Below are 14332 nucleotides of genomic sequence, written 5' to 3'. Positions count from 1 at the left end.
TATTGGAGCGTAAGCCTACCCTAGTCCAGCATGACCTCATCTGAATCAATTACACCTACTATGACACTGTTGCTAAATAAGGTCACATTTCAAGGTCATAGGGGTTAGGACTTCAACAGGCCTTCTGGGAGGATGCTGTTCAACCTATAGCTCTACCTTTCGTGTGAAAAAAGAAGGGGACAGGGGCACCTGGCTAGCTTAGTCAGTGGAGTGTGTGACTCTTGATCCCAGGGTCATGGGGTGGGCCCCCATGTTGGGTGTAGAAATTACTTAAAAATAAAATCTTGGGGTGCCTGGGTAGCTCAGTTGGCTAAGTGTCCAACTTCAGCTCAGGTCATCATCTCATGGTTCACAAGTCGAGCCCCACATCGGGCTCTATGAGGACACTCAGAGCCTGGAGCCTGCTTCAGATTCTGTGTCTCCCTCTCTCTCTGCCCTCCCCTACTCACACTCCATATCTCTCTCTCTCTCTCAAAAACAAACAGAGATTTAAAAATTTTTTAATAAAAAAATAAAAATAAAATCTTGAAAAAATAAAATAAAGGGGACATAAGGCAATATATACGTATCTGCTTATTTGTGTAAAATGGAAGAATGATGGAAAAACCAAGAAGCCAAGCAAACAGGAAGCTGGCAGCCAGTAGCCACCCCCACCATGAGGCTGCAGGCAGAATTGGCCCTAATGCAGAGCCCAGGGCAAGAGTACAAATGAAGCCCCACATCTCATGCACCTAAACATTTATAGTGTAAGTCAAATGATGAATTGTTAAATAACAATGTTCTAACCTCCTACCTTACAAATCCCTTTATGATGACCAATTTTCAAACATGTGTAAAGTTATATTTGGGTATGAATAAAATTCTTAAAGCAATACTTGTATTTTGAATTTTGTACATTATATTCAAGCATTGTAACGATCCCATATGATAAGTTATTGTTAATGCAAAAAATATTACTTTTATCAATATAAATCATTACCGTATAAGTCATGATGTTTACTGTCAAAGTAATATCTAGATCCATACAATATCTATTCAGTTCTTCTTTCAAAGATTCCAGTGCTAGAATGAAAAATACCAAAAATTGCAGTATATTGCTTAACTTGTTCAAATCTCTCTACAGTCAAGACCATATCTTGACCTATAATGGTTGGAAAATAGTTACTACAGACATTAGTTTGGGCTTATTTGTACATGAATCCTCTTCTTTAAAGTCATGAAAACATTTGCACTTCCTTGTTCTAATTTTCTTTTATTAGGATATCACATTGATTGCATTCCACTTTATTTTTACTTAGAAAACCATTTTCTTTAAACTTTAAAAGTATTTTTAATCCCTTTAAGTGAGAAATCACCCAACTTAAATTTTCTTTTGCTTATACCATTAATAGCAAGTTTGTATCAAAAAATTGTGGGTAGCACAAATCTTAAATTAATTTTATCTTCCACAAAAGACCACATTTTTGCTCTGTATTTGAGGACATTCTATTGTTTCATTTAGCTTTCCTAGTATATCCTATATCTTTTCTAAATTAAATTTCATGGCTTTAGTCAGCATTTCCATTGTGTGTCTTTTTTTAAATATTTATTTATTTATTTTGAAAGAGAGAGAGAGAGGGAGAGAGAGAGAGCAAGCACACAAGAGCCAGCGAAGGACAGAGAGAGAAGAGAGAGAGAATCCCAAGCAGGCTCTGCTCTGACAAGGGGTTTGATCTCATGAACCGTGAGATCATGACCTGAGCCAAAATCAAGAGTCCGAGGCTTAACTGACTAAGCCACTGGGTGCCATGCATTGTGTGTCTTAGGTGGCTATAAGGCCAAATTTAAATGTGTCTTGTGTATGGATAGATTGAAGACATATAAATAATCTTTCAAACGATGCTCAGCATCCCTCCTCATCATGGAAATACAAATCAAAACCACACTGAGAAACCACTTCACATCGGTCAGAGTGGCGAAAATGAACAAATCAGGAGACTCTAGATGCTGGCGAGGATGAGGAGAAACGGACACCCTCACACTGTTGGTGGGAATGTAAACTGGTGCAGCCCCTCTGGAAAGCAGTATGGAGGTTCCTCAAAAAATTAACAAGAGAACTCTCCTATGACCCAGCAATAGCACTGCTAGGAATTTACCCAAGGGATACAGGAGTGCTGATGCATAGGGGCACATGTACCCCAATGTTCATAGCAGCACCCTCAACCTGGCCAAAACCTGGGAAGAACCTAAGTGTCCATCAACTGATAAGTGGATCAAGAAGATGTGGTTTATCTATACCATGGAATACTACATGGCAATGAGAAAGAATGAAATCTGGCCATGTGTAGCAACATGGATGGAACTTGAGGGTGTTATGCTAAGCGAAATAAGTCAGACAGAGAAGGACAGATACCATATGTTTGCACATATAAGTGGATTAGGAGGAAGTTAATGGAGGACCATGAGGGAGAAGAAGGGGAAAAATAGTTGGGGAGAGGGAGGGAGGCAAACCATGAGAGACTCTTGAATGCTAAGAACATACCGAGGGCTGATGGGGATGGGGGAGAGGGGAAGGGGGGTGGTGGGCATGGGGGAGGGCACTTGTTGGGATGAGCACTGGATGTTATATGGAAACCAACTTGGCAATAAACTATTTAAGAAAAAAAAACTTTCAATTCCTCCAAAGAACTTCATGACTATTGGCTCATTTGAGGCCATATCTCTAGCAACAAATTCAAACTATGTTACATATGTGCTATAAAGAATGTTTCTGGATTTTAGGCCAAAATCTAGGTTAGGTCTAGAAATACACTTATGGTTTAAGAGGAGTATGAATTGCAAGAGCATAATATTGCAAACCATGCCTCAGTTACTGTGTGCAACTGTTCAAAATACACCCTAATTCATGTGTAACTCCAGAGCCATGAATTGGAACACAAAAGGAAGCAAGAAAATGGATGCCCATCACTGCTGGGAAGTGACACTTCCTTATTCAACTCTACTACATGCATGCTACCTGGGAGGAAGGATTTGACACATCAATCATTTCATCTTTTCTTTTATCAAAGTGCCTCCACCCTCACACCCTTCCTGTGCTCTGAAGCCCATTCGAACACAACAAGCAGCACAACACAAAGAACTTAAAGGCATTTAGATGCAGATGTCTTTTGCGCTGAGGACGCAGGGCAAGAGTTCCAGAAAAGCATGTCCTTGGGGCCTGAACTGTGTTAACCCAAAGAGCAGACGCAGATGTCTCCGGCTCACAAGCTGTGCTGTGCGGGTACTGACTGCCACCGGGTCCCCAAGACATAGGGGCGCCATGCGTTCTCCAAGACAGTTCCTTTTCGTGTTTGTGATACATGAGCCCTGTAAGACACAAGGCCTAGGGCACCGGCCCTCCTGCTGGGGACTGAGAACAGCCTCCCCAGTGGAATGAAAAGAGCAAAAAGTATTCCCTGAGCCTGGGCATCAGGCTCACGCAGCAGAAGCTGAAACTAGGGAGCCGGTGGCCGGCTGGAAATGGCGCCATGAAGCCAGAAGTTACTGCTGCTGGAGCTGATGCCCACGGCAGGGAATAGAGGGGAAATACCCTGTCTTCCGCTCGCCAGTCTTTTGCTAGAAACTCCCACTGGCTGAACCCAGAGGGACACCAGCTGACACAGGGGCCCGCAAATGTCAGTCCCCTGCAGTACAACAGAGCAAGGAAAACCAAGGAACAAATCTGAGGGCAAAAAGGCCAGGATGGACTGGCGCACAGTAGATATTCTCACAAAGTCAGGACTAAAACAAACGTGCTCTCTCTACCATCACTCGTTAATATTTGGGGGACAAGAGTAGAGCAGGCACCAGAAATTGAGAGTTACAAGTGTAGGGACCCCTGAGTGGCTCAGTCGGGTAAGCCTCTGACTCTTGGTTTCAGCTCAGGTCATGATCTGTTTCATGGGTTCGAGCCCCACGTCAGGCTTGATGCTGGCAGCACAGAGCCTGCTTAGGATTCTCTCCCTCCCTCTGTCTCTACCAGTCCCCTGCATACACTGTCTCTATCTCTCTCAAAAAAATAAACTTTAAAAATTAAAAAAAAAAAGAAAGTTACAACAATTGCAAAGCAGACTGCAAAATGAATAGTATATGTGGATACTAGGCTTAAAACTCAAAAGAATAAACTAAAAATACACAAGAATCAATACATTCCAATATAATGGCAATTAATTGTTAGATTAGTTACAAAGAAAGTGAAGCCTTTATATGAAGAAAACCTACAAAATCTTATCAAGAGACACAAATGACCTGAGAAGATACAGAAACCCACCATATTCCTGAATGAAACAACTCTATTCTATAAAAATGTTGATGCTTTACAAAGTCATTCACAGATTTTAAAAAGTTCCTATCAAATCTCTTTTATTGCAACTTGGAAAATAATTCTAAAGCGCATCTACAAAAAGCTACCAGTGGGAATAGCTAAGATAGTTTTACATGATAATTTCTCTCTCCTAAGTATTAAACTACTTTTTAAAGCTACAACATTTTAAACAGCATGATATCCACTTCTCAGACCCTGCTCTGGTTCCCCAGAAGCTCCCGGATATTTTCATACATGAAAAGAAAAAGGAACCCAAGCTAATCATTCACCCAAAATCATGGTGCACATGATTCGTATGACTTTAGGCCTCTTAGGGACTACAATTCCACAAGATCTGGAAATATCATGAGTGGATAACAGCCTTCCAGGCAGGCTTTGACCAATATGGGTGCATTGCGATGGCATGTGGCTAATGTGATACCCTGATGCTTTCTAGACATTGGCCTCCTGGACTGAGGAGTCATGGTCTGTGTGGACAGTGTCTTGTTCTACTCCCTGACCTGATATCTCATCTCTGGATCCTGCAAGTCCTTGATCACCAGCTATATCATCTGTTAGGGACAATTTATGTCCCCTTCAAAATTCACACGTTGAAGTCCTAACCTCCAATGTGGTAGTATTTGGAGATGGGCCTTCAGAGGTAATTAGGTTTAGAGGAGGTCATAAGGGTATCGTCCCCATGTTGGGATTAGACATCAAGACCTCACAAAGCTTGCTTTCCTCTCTCTGTCTCTGCCACATGAGGACAAAGAAAAGGTGGCCATTCTTAAACCAGGAAGATAGCTCTCGTAAGAACTCAATCGTTCCAGCACAATGATCTTGGACTTCCAGCCTACAGAACTGTGAGAAATTAAATTTCTGTTTTTTAAACCACACAGCTGATGGGACTTCTTATGGAAGCCCAAGCAGATTAAGACAGCACAGTCCCCATAACAATTTAACAGAACCCAAGTTTGGACCATGATGTGGAGTCTCTCCTCCCCCTCACACCCGATCAAGTGCAATGATCCATATGTAGCTGGACAAGCCATTGGTAGTCCTGGGGTAGGACAGGCCCCAATTTCCCTTCCTAGATATTGCTGTTTCCCGGGATTTTCTCTTCATTACCAGCAGTTCTAGCTCTCTCTCTCTCTTCTCACCTGGATAGCCATGATTGCTGACCTCATTCATTTTTTCCACATTTGCATGTGCAAGCACTCTTCTAAGTTTTTTAAGAAACATCAGTGAAAAACAAAGAAAGATCCCTGACCTCATAGAGTTTCTATTCTAGTAGTGGGAAACAAATAATAACCAACTTAATAAATCAATCAATCATGTAGTATTGTAGAAGATGATAAATGTTACAGAAAAAAAGTAGAGTAGTGGGTAACAGTGTTATGGACTAAATGTTTGCACACACCCAAAATTCCTAAGTTGTAGCCCTAACCTTCAATGTGACTGTATTTATAGACAGGGTCTGCAGGAGGTAACAGAGTTTAAGTAAAAGTCATGAGGATGAGGCCTGGTAAAACTGGTATCTTCATAAAAATAATAATAATTTTAAGAATAAAATAAAAAAGGAAGAGATCTCCATCTCTCTCTCTCTCTCTCTCTCTCTCTCTCAAGCCACAGCCTGCGGGAGCAGACACACGGAGAGAAGCTCATTCACACCAAGGCAGCAAGCCTTCGTCAAGTTCACCATTTCACATGGGCCAAGCAGTTAAACTCCCTAGGAGGTGCCCCCTCCTAGAAGGGAATAAAAACAGTTCTGCCAGGGAGAATCATCCACCCAAGGCAACTGTGGTCATTTAGCCCCACGGCAGTTGACCCCATGGTGCAGCATGATGGCAATCAGAGCTCCACGAATAGACAGAGGACCGTGGGACTGTAATGGGCTCCAAAGAGAATCTATTCGAAGAGTATAATTGGATAAGTGCTCAAAAATGAAGGTTCAAACATTTACATTGAAGTACTATTTGTAACAGGAGTCACAAATCTCCCACAAAAGGGGTTAGATGAATAAATCATAATATAGTCATTCAACGGAATGATAAGAAGTCATTAAAATAACATTTTAAAGGAGTATTTGGGGGGTGGGGGTGCCTGGCTGGCCAGTAGGAAGAGCATGTGACTTGATCTCAGGGTAGTGAGGTTGAGACACACACTGGATGTATACATTAGATAGACAGACAGACAGATAGATAGGTAGATAAACAGACAGGTGGATAGATGGTAGATAAAATTTTAGGGATGCCTGGCCAGCTCAACTGGAAGAGCAAGTGACACTTGACCTCGGGTCATGAGTTCAAGCCCCATATAGGATGTAGGAATTACCTAAATAAATGAAATTTTTTAAAAAATAAAGGGAAAAATAAAGGAATTTTCAAGAATATAGAAAAACACTCAAGAGATACTGCTAGGTGCAATGGATAGAATATAAAACTGGATGAAATATGATCCAAATTTTATAAAGAAAAAACAATCATAAGGAAATACACCAAAATGTTAGGATTATTCCTGAATTGTTTTCTCTTTAAAGGGTTTATATTTTCTAGATTTTTGAAAAAGATTTTATTGGTAAGTAATCTCTACACCCAACATGGGGCTTGAACTCAGACCCTGAGACCAGGAGTCTCATGCTCTACCAACTGAGCCAGCCAGGTGCCCCGATATTTTCTAGAGTTTGTATAATAAACATGTATTACTTGTCTAAAAACAATAGCTATATTAAGATAATAAAGTTACTCATATTCAAACTTTTATGTGTATAATTAATTTCCCATGTAGCTAGGCTTCCCTAGGTTCCAACTGAGCAAATTCATTCAAAAGCACAAAATCTATGAAAGAATAACTGACATCCAAAATTAAAAGTGCTCTCCTTAGAGATAATTCTGCCTCTAAGGGCTTTGAACTGTATATTTTTGCCCTTCTCTTTTTGACAGTGAAGATTCTTTTAGGGAGAAAAAAAAGTCATGGCTTTTCCAGGTTTCTCTGCTTATTGCTTTAAATTTTCCATCTTTTTATGACATGTGCAAGCAAAAAGGCATCTCCTCCCTCAACTGGATTATTGTGTTTTGATCTGACAGGCATAGGCTATAAAGAAGCACAGGTGTGGTACAGGACTTTATTTTTTTTTCTTACAAATAGTTTATTGTCAAGTTGGTTTCTATATAACACCCAGTGCTCATCCCCACAAGTGCCCTCCTCCATGCCCATCTCCCCCCTCCCCCCCACATCCATCAGTCCTCAGTTTGTTTCTCAGCATTCAAGAGTCTCTCATGGTTTGCCTCTCTCCCTTTCCCCCACCATTTCCCCCCGTCTTGAAAATATGGAACGCTTCACAAATTTGCGTGTCATCCTTGCACAGGGGCCATGCTAATCTTCTCTGTATCATTCCAATTTTAGTATATGTGCTACCGAAGCAGACACTGGTACAGGACTTTATTTTTTTTTTAATTTTTTTAATGTTTTATTTATTTCTAGGAGATAGAGAGAGAGAGAGACAGCGTGAGCAGGGGAGGGTCAGAGAGAGAGAGAGAGAGAGAGAGAGAGAGAGGGAGATACAGACTCTCAAATAGGCTCCAGGCTCTGAGCCGGCAGTCAGCACAGAGCCCGACGCGGGGCTCGAACCCACGAACCGCGAGATCACGACCTAAGCGAAAGTCGGACGCTCAACCGACTAAGCCACCCAGGCGCCCCTGGTACAGGACTTTAAATGGTTTTGCCAAATTCACAAGGCAGGCTATGCAGGGACCTAACAGGTGGCGCTCTAACTTGAGCTGAGTGGGAATGGTAGAGATAGGGTGAGTCATCCCCAGAACTAGAATCACAACAGAATGGAGAATCAAGATAATGGGACCCAAAACGTCCACAAAATGAGAGAAGACAAACAGCCAGAGAAGAAGCAGGGATTGTGAACCAGGGCCAGGATAGTCCTGTCAGGAAAACCACTAGAATAAACTCAGATAACTGGAAAGGAAGGCTATGAGCATCAGGCAACCATTTGCTGGCTGCCTACTCGGTCCGGCCATTGCACAGACGACTTTTGATTTAATCATCATGAGAATTCTATAAACCAATACTCTCCACATTTATCAGGTGACGAGAGTGACTTGCCGAAGTTCATCCAGCTGGTAAATATTGGCGCAGGGATTTAAATCTAGATATAGCTAACTTCAAACGCCACCTCTTGCCACTGTTAATCTGCCTCAGACCCTAGAAAAGACAATGGGTAAGAAAAGTGATTTCCTAGGGTCAGAGGTGGAAATACATCGTGAGAGTGTGCCTGTAATATTCCTGATGGTCAACCAACCCCAAAAGGAAATAATCTGAGGTAAGAGGCATTACTGTGTACAGAGTATGACAATGTGTCTATCTGAACTCAAAGTAGTTAGTTTAGAAACCAAAATGAAAAACACCTCTTTCCAGAGACCAGATAGGGGTTGACATCTCACTAAAAATAAAGCTAGTTTAGACTTTAACAAAACCATATAGCCCTGTTTGTAAATCTGAAGAAAATCTAGATTAATCAGAGCCAATATTATAAACACCTATATTTTGAATTTTCAGCATTGTACTAAAAAGTGTGTGTGTGTGTGTGTGTGTGTTTGTGCATGTGTATTTGCACGTGCACATGTGTATGACTAACTTGTATGGATTCACTTGCTTTAGGCTGACATTAGAGATTGATCTCAAAAAGAAACTCATCTTGGGCCAGGGTGGCTCAGTTGGTTAAGCTTCCGACTTTGGCTCAGGTCATGATCTCAAGGCTCATGAGTTTGTGCCCCACCCCACCCCCACCCCCGCCTCCCCCCCTCCATCCGGCTCTATGCTAACACCTCAGAGCCCCTGCCTGCTTCAGATTCTGTCTCCCTCTCTCTCTGTCCCTCCCCTGCTCACTCACACACACACTCTCTCTCTCTCAAAAATAAACATTAATTTTTTTAAGAAAGGAAAGAAAGTGATCTCTCTCCATTGATAACAGCAATTACCAGGGTTTATACAAAATGAGACTATAGGGAAGAGATGGTGACCCATTTCTTTGTTGCTCTGTTGTCGGCATTTTGCCTGCAGTTTGGAAATACCCAAGCTGGCCACTTGAGCACTGTACCAGGGGAAGTTCCTCCCGCTTCCCCAATTCCGCACCCATGGACAGGGCACTAGAAGACTTCTGCCCTTATCCCCTTGAGCTGTGATCTTTTAACAAGTGTTTCTAGTAGTGGACCCTTGCCAGACCAAAAAAGGTTTCTGAAGTCATGTTTAGTGCTTTTTTCCAGACAATTTTATGGAAAACTTAGAAAATTCAGAGAAGCAAAAAGAAAAAAATAAAACTCATCTGTCAGAATTTTGCCGTCTAGACTTTAGATGGATGTACCAAAAAAGACACTTACAAATAGATATATACAAAAATCATTCTCAATGCACTATGTTGTCAAATACTTTCTTTGCCTCTACTGATAAGATCAGATGATTGTTCACACGGAATAAATCCCACTTGACTGTGGTGTGTCCTTTGTTTTATACATTGTCAGATTTGATTTGTTAATATTTTGTTGAGGATTTTTGCATCAATGTTCATGAGAGATATTGGTCTGTAGTCTTCTTTTCACAAAAGTCTTTGCCTGGTCTTGGTATTAGGGTAACACTGGCCTCAGAATTAATTAGCAAGGGCTATTTACATATACATAGGATATGGGCCTCAGAATTAATTAGCAAGGGCTATACATAGGATCAGTAGTGATGGCCCCGCTTTGATTTTTGATACTAGTAATTTCTGTCTTCTCTTTTTCTCTTAGTTTAGATAGAAGTTTATCAATTTTTATTGCTCTTAAAAAAAAAAAAAACGAGGGACATCTGAGTGGCTCAGCCTGACTTTTGCTCAGGTCATGATCTCATGGTTCGTGAGTTCAAGCCCTGCATTGGGCTCTGTGCTACCAGCTCGGAGCCTGGAACCTGCTTCAGATTCTGTGTCTCCTCTCTATCTCTGCCTCTGCCCGGCTCGTGCTCTTTCTCTCTCAAAAATAAATTTAAACTTTTTTTTTTTAATTTTTATTGATCTTTCCAAAGAACTATCTTTTTAATTTTTTTTAATGTTTTATTAATTTCTGAGAGAGCGAGAGAGAGAGAGACAGTGTGAGCAAGGAAGGGTCAGAGAGAGAGAGAGAGACACAGAATCTGAAACAGGCCCCAGGCTCGGAGCTGGCTGTCAGCACAGAGCCCGACGCGGGGCTCGAACCCACGAACCGTGAGATCATGCCCTGAGCCGAAGTCAGACGCTTAACCGACTGAGCCACCCAGGCGCCCAAAGAACTATTTTTTTATTTCATTCATTTCCTATTTTCAATTTCACCGATTTCTGCTCTAATTTTATTTCTTTTCTTCTGCTTACTTTAGATGTACTTTGTCCTTCTTTTCTTAGTTCCCTAAAATATAAGCCTAGATTGTCGATTTTAGATTATTTTGCTTTTCTAACATAAGCATTCAACTCTAGAAATTTTCTTCTAAGCCGTGCTTCTACCATATACCACAAATTTCAAAAACTTTTATTTTTAATTTTTTTAATGTTTTATTTATTTCTAGGAGAGAGAGAGAGAGACAGCATGAGCAGGGGAGGGTCAGAGAGAGAGGGAGTCACAGACTGAAACAGGCTCCAGGCTCTGAGCTGGCTGTCAGCACAGAGCCCGACGCGGGGCTCGAACCCACGAACCGCGAGATCATGACCTAAGCGAAAGTCGGACGCTTAACCGACTAAGCCACCCAGGCGCCCCTTTAATTTTTTGTAAGAGTTCCTCTTGGACCCTGTGCTATTGAGAAGTGTGTCATTTAACCTCCAAGCATTTCAGGATTTCCCAGCTCTCTTTCTGTTATTGATTTCCAGTTTAATTCCTTTGTGGACCAAAACCAGACACTATGATGTCTGGTTTTTTAATGTGTTAACATGTGCTCTGTGGCCCAGTACGTGGTCCATCATTGTGAATGTTCCGTGTGACCTTGAGAAAAAAGTGTGTTCTTCTGTGGTTAGATGAAGTAGTCTGTAAGTGTCAATTATATCATGTTGACTGATTATGTACACATTGCAAGGACGTCCTGACTGATTTTCTGCCAATTACTGGTAGATGGGTGTTGAAATCTCCAAGTATAATAGTGTATTCATCTGTTTCTCCTTTTGCAGCTCTATCAGTTTTTGCCACACATATTTGGATGCTCTGTTTTGGGGCACATATATCCCAAGGACTATTATGTCTTCTTAGGGAATGTTTCTTATTGTCCCAGTTAATTTTCCTTGTTCTGAAGTCTGCTTGTCTGAAATTAATATCACTATTCCAACTTTTTTTTTGATTCGTGTTAGCATAGTATATCTTTTTCCATCTCTTTTAATCTGTCTTTACTTTTTAAAAAATCTGTCTTTATTTTTAATGTAATTTTCATCTATCCACTATATTTAAAGTGGGTTTCTTACAGACAACATATAGTTGGGTTTTGTTTCTTTTTTAATCCACTCAGACTATCTCAGTTTTTTAATTGGTGCATTTAGATCACTGACATTTAAAGTAATTATTGGGGGCGCCTGGGTGGCTCAGTCAGTTGAGCGTCTGACTCTCGATTTCAGCTTAGGTTATGATCTCATGGTAATGAGATTGAGCTTGCATGGGTCTGCATGCTGGGCATGGCTTCTGCTTCAGATTCTCTCTCTCCCTCTATTTCTACCCCTCCCCCATCTCTCTCTCTCAAAAAATAAAAAAATAAACTGATTATTGATATAAGCAGATGAATATTTACCATATTGTTACTGTGTTCTATTCATTGCCCTTACTCTGTTTCTTTTTTTTCTTCAACTCTTTTCTGTCTTTTGTGTTTTTATCTGAGCATTTTATGATTTCATTTTCTCTAGTTTCTTAGCATATCAATTATATGTGTTTTTAAAAAAAATTTTTTTAGTGGTTGCCCTAGAGTATATCATATATATTTATAACTAATCTAAGTCCACTTTCAAATTACACTAGCCCACTGCATGGGAGATACATGCATTTTTTAAAATGTTTAATTATTTATTTTGTCAGAAAGAGAGAGAGAGAGAGAGCACAAGCAGGGAAGGGGCAGAAAGAGAGGGAGAGAGAGAATCCCAAGCAGGCTCCGCACTGTCAGAGCAGAGTCCAACTCAGGGCTTGAACTCTTGAAACATGAGATCATGAGCTGAGCCAAAATCAGAATTTGACACTCAACCTACTGAGCCACCCAGGTATCCCCAATGCAGGCATTATACTAGAGTACTCACAATCCCTCCTTCCCATTCCATAGAACATTATTGGCATTCATTTTCTTATCCATAAACTATAATTACCTAATGCATTGTTTCCAACTATTATTTTGAGTAACTGATATCTGATAGGTTGATTAGGAATAAGTAAATAAAGGATTTACTTTACCTTTATTTATTCCTTCTCTAATGCTCTTGCTCTTTCTATCTTCATGTAGACCTAAGTTTCTAATCTATATCGTTTTCCTTCTTCTAAGTAACTTTTTGGGGTGTCTGGCTGGCTCCATCAGAAAAGCACATGACTCCCGGTCTCAGGATCCTAACCTGGAACTCCACAATGACTCAGTTATGATTACTTTTTGAAAATAATTTTAAAAAGAACTTCTTTTTGGGGGTAGTTTCTGAAAAACCTTTTCTTTTTCTTTTTTTGTAAGGATTTTTTTTTTAATATTAGAGAGAGAGAGAGCCTGTGCTCACATGCATGCAAGCAGAGGAGGTGCAGGAGAGAGAAAGAGAATTCAAGCAGGCTCTATGCTCAGGGCAGAGTCTGACATGGGGCTCAATCCCACCACCCTGGGATCATGACCTGAGCTCAAATCAAGAATACATTGGTCAACTGAGTTAGCCACCCAGGTGCTCCCCCAAAATAGACTACTTATATTTTTAAGTAATCTCTACACTGAACTAACAACCCAGAGATCAAGAGTCACATGCCCCACTGACTGACCAAGCCAGGCGCCCCAAAGAACCTCTTTTAAAAAGAAGGTGGGATGGGGCACCTGGGTGGCTCAGTCAGTTAAGCATCTGACTTTGTCTCAGATCATGATCTCACAGTTTGTGGGTTCAAGCCCCATGTCAGACTCTGTGCTGACAGCTCAGAGCCTGGAGCCTGCTTCCGATTCTGTGTCTCCTGTCTCTCTTTTTCCCTCCCCGACTCACGGGCTCTCTCTCGCGCTCTCTCTCTCGCTCCCTCTCAGCTCTAAAAAAAAAAAAAAAAAAAAAAACCATAAAAAAAAGGTGGGGGCACCTGGGTGGCTCAGTTGGCTAAGCATCTGACTTAGCCAGGTCATGATCTCACAGCTCATGGATTGGAGCCCCAAGGCCAGCTGTGTGCTGACAGCTCAGAGCCTGGAGCCTGCTTCAGATTCTGTCTCCTTCTCTCTCTGCCCGTCCCCTACTCATGCTCTGTTTCTCTCTCTCAAAAAAAAAAAAAATAATAATAATAATAAATACATAAACATTTAAAAATTTTTAAAATAAAAATAAAGAAGGTGGGTCTATTGGACACAAATTCCCAACTGCTACTAACCAACCAACCACTGACTGGACAAATTATTTTACCCATCCCTTTCCCTGGCTTACACAAATGTGAAATCATCTTCAAGCATTCTTCCTGCTATGAAATTCTAGAATTCTAAGTAAAATTTTATACATTAAGTCAAATGCTTACCTGGTAGGGTGACAAGTAATTAGGAAATGTAGAAGAAGCTTTGCTTAAAGTGAAAAATCTTTTTTTAACATACATAATCACTCCCTCAAATAGACATTTCATAAATCTTGCTTCTCAAACACCAACTTCCCTCAAAGTGAAACCCATTTAAATGTCTCTGCATTTCCAATTTCAGTAAAATACAAAAATTATAAAATGTCAAGGTCAATAAACAGTGGACTTTAAGGAAAGATTAAATGTTTGTTTTAAAGTAAACAAGGAGCTAGAAAGTTTCCAATATTTTCATTTTGCTTTGGTGGCTACC

General features: G+C 40.7%; 1 non-coding gene across 1 annotated transcript; it reads right to left on the bottom strand.

Annotated features, from left to right (window-relative positions):
• Positions 1-7643: 7643 nt before the first annotated feature.
• LOC120233019 lies at positions 7644-7748 on the bottom strand. Its single transcript, XR_005528697.1, has one exon. It is a non-coding gene; the product is annotated as a U6 spliceosomal RNA (small nuclear RNA).
• Between the last annotated feature and the right edge of the window lie 6584 nt (positions 7749-14332).

The sequence above is a fragment of the Hyaena hyaena genome, unplaced genomic scaffold (assembly GCF_003009895.1).
Source record: "Hyaena hyaena isolate Hyena2069 unplaced genomic scaffold, ASM300989v1 scaffold_82, whole genome shotgun sequence".
Classification (NCBI taxonomy): domain Eukaryota; kingdom Metazoa; phylum Chordata; class Mammalia; order Carnivora; family Hyaenidae; genus Hyaena; species Hyaena hyaena.
Note: the sequence above shows the minus strand (reverse complement) of the source record. Positions and strands in the feature narration are given on the sequence as shown.